This window comes from Alligator sinensis, unplaced genomic scaffold (genome assembly GCF_000455745.1).
Source record: "Alligator sinensis unplaced genomic scaffold, ASM45574v1 scaffold112_1, whole genome shotgun sequence".
In the NCBI taxonomy this organism is placed as follows: Eukaryota; Metazoa; Chordata; order Crocodylia; family Alligatoridae; genus Alligator; species Alligator sinensis.
Genome location: NW_005841892.1, coordinates 176,337 through 184,359, shown reverse-complemented (window position 1 = coordinate 184,359; position 8,023 = coordinate 176,337).

The window sequence follows — 8,023 nt, the reverse complement described above, 5'->3', positions numbered from 1 at the left end:
CACCCAGCACTCTTCCCTGCCTATGCAGGGGGTCAGACTCGATGATCTCAAGCAAATCCCGGGACGTCTCAAGCAAATCCCGGGACGTCTCTCAAGCAAATCCCGGGACGTCATTCTCCCCCTGTACTCGGCCTTAGTGAGGCCGCAGCTGGAGTACTGTGTCCAGTTTTGGGCTCCACAATTCAAAAAGGATGTGGAGAAGCTTGAGAGAGTCCAGAGAAGAGCCACGCGCATGATCAGAGGTCAGGGAAGCAGACCCTACGATGACAGGCTGAGAGCCCTGGGGCTCTTTAGCCTGGAAAAGCGCAGGCTCAGGGGTGATCTGATGGCCACCTACAAGTTTATCAGGGGTGACCACCAGCATCTGGGGGAACGTTTGTTCACCAGAGCGCCCCAAGGGATGACGAGGTCGAATGGTCACAAACTACTTGAAGATCGTTTCAGGCTGGCATAAGGAAGAATTTCTTTACTGTCCGAGCCCCCAAGGTCTGGAACAGCCTGCCACCGGAGGTGGTTCAAGCGCCTTCATTGAACACCTTCAAGATGAAACTGGATGCTTATCTTGCTGGGATCCTATGACCCCAGCTGACTTCCTGCCCTTTGGGCGGGGGGCTGGACTCGATGATCTTTCGAGGTCCCTTCCAGCCCTGATGTCTATGAAATCTATGAAATCTATGAAATAAGCAAGTGAACAGACATTCACTTTTGTTTCCAGGAATACAGCCACATGCCTGTAGTGGTTCAGGCCTGAAGCTGTGGGGCACTAGAGCACACCTTCCTGCTTGGCAGGAGCAGGCAGCTTGGCCAAGGCTAGCTCACCCAGCTTGTGGGGGTGGGGGCGGGAGTGTGAGGTGCAAAGAACCCCGGGATTCTAGGGGACTGTGTTAACTTGAATCTGGAGAGGATCTGGGACAGAAGTTCAATAAAATGATTTAACTTAAATAAGTTAAGTCTGATACTACATCCATCCAGGTTTATCTTAAATCAGTTTCTACCACTTTGAAAGGGCTTTATGTGTACTAAACTTCTGTTGTGTTACAGGTTTGAACCATTTTTCAATCATGTATACTGGTTTTCTATACAATTTCTGTCCATAGCCCTGAAGCTTTAAAATCAAGGTTGGAAGTGTTATGAAAGAGAGAAATTATGGGTGGGCTTCATGTACTTTTGTGGCCTGTGTCATTCAGAGGCCAGATCAGATTGTCCATTTTAGTCATGTAACTAAACTGACTATTGTAAAGCAAATATAGGTGTGTTTGAACAGAGGATACCTTGATAGTTCATTCTGATTTATGCAAGAATATATCATATTATCATGAAAAGAAAGGACTTAATTTAAAAAACTGATAATATATATGAAAATGAAGTAGAACAAGATGGGGAGATAGCATAAATGGTATAAAGTGAATCTGAGTGGTGATTAATCAGTGATCCACTAGGGTATTTCACAGATTATCACATCACCTTGTTCCATTTTCTGAAGACAGTGAATGCATGCCATGTTTCATCAGGTCACGTTACTTACAGTGTTATTAACTGTAAAACAGTACAAAGCAGACCTCATGATCAGGTAAAGAGTTTTAAAGTTTTTGGAGAAGTTTTACTTACCCTGACTCCAGAAAGAGAGAAACAGGAGTTATCAGGGTCTGTCTAGGTTACGTATTGCAGCAGGGTGTAAAGACACCTGTGTTTAGATGGCTCAAAATGACATTGTAGCTGGCAGTGCATGTGTGTCCTCAGAGGTCCTGTTTAGATGGCATATAGTTTAAGCAGTTTGTGGTTTCTCTAAAACAAAAGGGTTTTTTCCTTCAATGTCAGTCATGAGGGTGTCCAGTAGAAATGGAACTGTCTATTGAACAAAATAAAACAGCACAGCCTTGTTACAGAAAAAAATTAAGGGGAACATTGTGCTTAGTTTGAAGCACAATGGGCACACACATATTTATATGTGTGTGTATAAATATATATTTATATGAGTGCATGTGTGCATGTATGTATGTGTGCATCTCGTATATAAAAATATTTTATATTTCTATATCTATAGACATACATACACACAGGCATGCACATATACATACACACACACTTATATGGTGCAAATCTACTCTGTTTCTATTTTATGGATGACACGGGAAATGAACTTTGCTGGGGTGCTTGGAGATGTGCCGGGAGGCTGCTCTGATCTGCTTACAGCATACTGGAGCCGACTTGATTAATCGAGTCTGCTGGAAAGTGCTAATTAGTGTGTTCCACCCAGCCTCTGTGTCTCATATATCAGTGTTCTCATGCTTCAAACTGGTGGTAGAAGTGTTTTAACTAAAGCTTGTTCAATGAGCTTTAGTTAAAATGCCCCCTGCCACCATTTGAAGTGTGGGGACACTGATACACGAGATGCTATTGGTGCTTAAATTAGAGTGGCTCTTGAAGCCGCCCTAATTAAAGCACCCCACTCCTGGACCATGTGTAAAAATGCCCCGATGACTTGAAGACATTCATAATGCTTGATGAACTTAACCAATACTGAGATTTTTAAGAAGACTGGCCTACAGTCTATGTAGACTATGCTGGATGCTCGCAGGCTTCACTAGCTGGGATACATAGAGCTCATGCCTTAAGACTGTCTGCTGATGGCTGTGCTCTAGGGCCAAGTCAAGAACTGCCCATACCTCAGAGGAAAGCCAAAGCTCCGATATAGCAATAAGGTCAAACAAGGTCTTAAGAAATTCAGTATTCCCACTGACAACTGGGAGAACTCTGCCCACAACTGCTCAGTTTGGAGAAGCAAAGCCACAGCTGGTGCAGTCACCATGGAGAGCCATCAGAGAGCCCACGCTGAGGCCTGCATGTGAGCCAGGAAGCAGAACATGCTTCAGCCTCCATCTGATGAGTGGACCTTTAGCCACTGTGGGAAGGCTTGCCACTCACGCATCAGGCTTTTCTTCAACACCACTGCCAAGCAACATCGACTAACTGGTTTTGTTGCATTTCCTTTCATCTGTCAAGATGTTGGATAGCCATTCATCATCTTGCTTGATGTAGTGTTAATATGGTCACAATGGGTGCTCACAGAAGTTACCAAAGGGTTCCTTGGTCGCACTGCAACTTTTTGTGCTTTGCACAAGGCACATAAAGTTACAGTATAATCAAAAGTAACAGACATTTGGTGTTTGATGATGAGGACTTGGTGTCTCCATGCACTGACTGAGGCCAGGCGGCAGGGGGTGCCATTGCCTGTTCAGAAACAGCTGGCTGGGAGAGCAGGCCAGGACTCATTCCCCTGTGTGCTAGGATGGTGGTGGGGAGCTCAGGGACTGTGCCCCCTCTCCACTGGAGCCATGGAGCACTGTGGATATTCTCTCTGCCTCCTCCCTGTGGCAGACAAGGGGCAAGTGCTCTAATATAGAGTGCCTTCATTTAGTACTTGATTTAACAAGGGTTATTTTTTTCATGCAATTGGCCATTTTAAAACTTTAAAAGTGCTCTGCAGCCATGCAAGTATGTTATGACACAGCTGTAGAGTACTTTCAGGGGCCAGCTCACACAATGTCACTTCTGTCTGCACCCTATCTTTTCTTTTGCTTCATTTTTTTTCTGCAGAAATCTTAACGCATTAAAAAACAAACCACTTTTCCTACAGTCAAGAATAAATGTCTCAGAGAAATGAACCAAGGCATTGCTAGGGTGAAATCAATTACAATTAAGAGAGAAGTAGATTTCCTTAAATCTTAGTAAAATACCTACTCCATACTGTTGTTGCCCTACAGCTGTGATTAGAACCATGTTTCACATGTAGCCATGTTTGATTAAACTGTCATTCTTAATACATACTTGCTAACACTAATCTGCCCTAAAAGAAGTTAACATACAGTGGAAATGGCCACTGCAGTAGCTTATTTAAAACTACCATGTCACTTAAAAGAATTTAATATTATTTTGTCTCATTACAGACTAAACTAATAAGTTGCATAATATTTGATTTTACTTCAATTTGTAGACCCACGCTTTTTTAAAAGATCACTTTCCTCTTTAGCTGATTGCTTCTCCTCATTGCCTCCTTACTTGTACAATTCCACTGGGATAAGAAAGGCAAAAAACACGTTTATATGGAAATAGCCAGACATCAAGAGACAGTCACAAACATTTTTAGCATCTAAATCTCAGCATTGCATTTTTCTAGTTCTGGCAGCAACTCCTCAAAAAAGTCAGAGCTGGACAATACTCTATAGAGAAAGCATGATGTCAAAAAGTGAACCTTTCCATTGGTGTGTGAGATCCCCTCCATTTGTTAGACTGTTGAGGTGTCTAACAACAAACTGGGCACCTTTTGATGCCATGCCTCATTTACAGAGGACACCCAAGAAAGGTTTGTCCCTGTACTTTTTCTCTATTACCATCCTGCTAAATTAATGGCAATTTCTGGGAGGCATTATTTACTGAAGTCCTTATTTTTTCAAGTATGCTATTTATCTGTTGAATGTACATTTAAATTACTATAGAACTTACAATAAATGACTTAATATAGTAAATAAATAAGGAAAGATTTTTGCCTTTGCGCTTCATCTTGTATAAACAATTGAACTAGCTTAGTTGCGGGTGATCCTGTCTTTAGCAGAGAGTTGGACTAGATAACCTCCTAAGGTCCCTTCCTGTCCTGCTTTTATGAATTATATCTCTGCAAAATGAGTAATAATGGTGAAAATCATTACCATCCACTGTTCTCTGGGATAAATGACCAGGGTAAGAGTGCAATGGAAAAAAAAAAAAATCAAGCCTCTTCTCTAGAGTAACAAGTGGACGTGCAATGCAGTTAGCCATGGTAGAGGGTTACTCGTGTAAAACTGATGCAAAACTGATGCAAACTCATGCAAAACTATATATATATATATATAAAATTTTAGAAGGTGAATTAACTACAACAGATGCAAGTCACTTAAGTTAGCCATGTTTTCATATTGATAGCTATCATTATATGAATTTGTTTTCCTATAAATAGCAACAAACAGCAATGATTATACTGCATTTAGCCAGGGGCATTTAGACAGCATATGGGATGTAGAGTTTAGTAATAGAGAAAGATATCCAGGGGCCGAGTGGGGGAATACTGTACTGTACAATGGGAAAGTGTAGGAAGACAGCAGGGAGGAGACAGTAATAAGGACCAGTCTAACTCCTTCTGAATTTTCCTTTGGAGAATTGTGGTAAGTGATTGAATGTGGTACTTCCACCTACTTTTCAATTCAGTTTCAGATAGTGCTTAGGGGAGGACAAGGGGAGGGTGAAATCCTGTCCCACAACATTTTGAGATTTCAAGATTTTTCTTACTTAACATCAAGATTTTTTAATGTTTTTTTTTTTCCATCTAGAAAACAGAAAAATAATAAAAGATTCCAGAATAGCTAATAATGGTGTAGCTAACATTTTTACCATAAACATGGACAGAAGGCAGAGCCAGGTTTTGGATTAAAGCAGGAGAGAGAGGTGCCAGTAGATTTTAAAGATTTGTGTCATAATTTTGGATTGAGAGATATAAAAACCAGAATCCCCTGTGGTTCAGTGGTAGAATCCTTGTCTATCACACAGAAGGCCTGAGTTTGATTCCCAGACACTTATACAAGTACAGCCACAGAGGCACCAAACGTCTGGTCTTTGGATTTTGTCTCAGTGGCCTAAAGAGAGGATGGAAGGTCTGGGCAGCCTCCACTCCTCCAAAAATTCCTGCCCAAGCATATTCATTGAAGGTATGGGTGGCTCTAAGCATACACCATGATCCAGGAGGATCGACAGCTGCCACACACTCATATACAATCCACCAAGCCCAGGTGCTGTGACTGGTACCCTGCACAGTCTCTTCCCAGAGCCTCTGGCTTGAGTGGGGTAGTAGTGTCCCTGGTGCTCCCTCAGCTCCCAGGTCAGCCACAGACAGTGACACTTGTTCCCTGCTTCCCTCACCAGGGACCCCAGCTATGCTTTGCTGTTATCCCTCTCTTCCCATGCTTTGAATTTTTCTACTGCCTGGACTTCACAGGAACCCCGGTATCTGGTGTTATAGAGAAATGGAACCAGCAACGTGTCTTCTGGTGAGCTCTCTGCACTGCATTGTAGAAGGATGACTGACCACACCACTGCCCCCATCCTATATCTGCTCCTATCCAACCAAGTCCTGTTGTACGTGTCAAGTTCTTCTCCAGCTCTCGTATAGCCTACACCTTAACCCCAACTCAAGGTTCCCAGAGATATTCTGACATACCCATTAAAGATTATTGGTGAGCTGAAGTGTATTATGTTTACACCCAAGGATTATGAAAAATACACTTACTGTTAAAGCCAAAAGGGTTCTGCAAAAAGTTTCAGTTTTGACAAATCAGCATTTTCCAATGGAAAAATGAACTGTCCGAAAATTTCCACCCAACTAGCAGAATACTGAATATTGAGTCATTGTTGCTTCTGTGTGCTAACCAATGAGTTCAGTTATTGCCATGTGCAATATAAGGGGTTGGGATTCTTGGAGCATGAACAGAAAATAGCTTGAAGAAAGAGTTTACAGGAAAACTATAGGAAGAACCAAGTTTATGGAGAAAGCATAAATGAAACTTCCTTTTAGTTGTTATATTACCAATAAATTCCATCCTCAGGAAGGGGATGTGGCTGGACAATGTAGTATGGAAAATTCACTCATTCACAACTCTAACATAAGAAAGTTTCACAAATGATACTGTTTTCTCAATTTTTGTTGTCTGTGCCTATATTTTTAGCTATTATATGTTCTCCTGGATCTCTGAGAAAAAAAAAGGAAAAGGCAATATGAGTTTAAATAAGAATACATGAGAAATCTCTACACAATATTTTCTCACACTCAATATGTTGTCTAAAGAAACCACTCAGCCAAGAAGAAGCACTCCTCATTAATATCACCTAGCTTATTTAGAAGGAAGTCCAAATGGCTCTGAAATTCAGTGGATACCATTCTTCAAATGCACCCATCTGGAAAAATCCTCATATTCATGTATATGAATTCTGTTATTGAATTCTGTTATTCTGGTATTGTATAGCTGAAGGGAAAAGTATAGCTCCTATAATTCTACATTGATAATGCAGGAAGAACAAATGTGAGGAATCATCCAAAATTAAAATTAATTACGTCTTTCTCGCTTAAAAATGTCAAATTAGCATCTCATAACAGTAATGATAATTACATGTTTTCAGCTGAACACATACATTTATCACCTTTACAATATATAACGCAGTCAAACACAATGTTTGTTGATTTCAATGGTTCTCGGAGGAAAAAATAATGATAAAAAATTCCATTTTAGAGAAAATATTTTAGGCTGAATCATAATTATTCAAATAGCTGGAAGCATGTTTCTCTGAAGGAATTCTATGTCTGAATATTCAACTTTACAAAAAAATTATTCATAGCCATTTCATTCTTAAGAAAAAAATGTGTGAGTACTATGTCAAACTTCAGAAATAATGGGGTTCAGAACAAAACATCCTGATCCACTCTTTTAACTCTTTTTTCTGTATTGAGATTAGGGGGAAAGACCTACCTTAGGCATGGAATTGTTTCATTCCATCATGAGACCTCAGTTTTGGAAGGTACTTTAGCTTGTATACCATATTAAGCATGTAACATGGGATAAAATACTGTAAAACCTAATTAATTCAATATCAGATAGTTCAAAGTGTTGGATACCTCAGAGCTATTGTCACTTCCCAGCTGAGAGGGTACATTTTTGTATGCCTTACCATACAGATTATTTGAGATGCATCTACTTTGCAATTCAAATCTGTTTTCTTGTCCCTTGGACCAAGAACACCTCGTTAATTTGGAATGCAGGGTACCAAAAATACTTACTTTGAAATATGTAAATGGGATTGTAATGAACATACCAAAACTAATTTACGTGTATGCAAATTCCTATGGGTATATACAAACGTGGTTCACCCATGTGTGGAACTGATAACAAAGTGAGGAGTCATCCCAGATTTCACAGGATGGAGTACAAGGAGCTCCTAATGT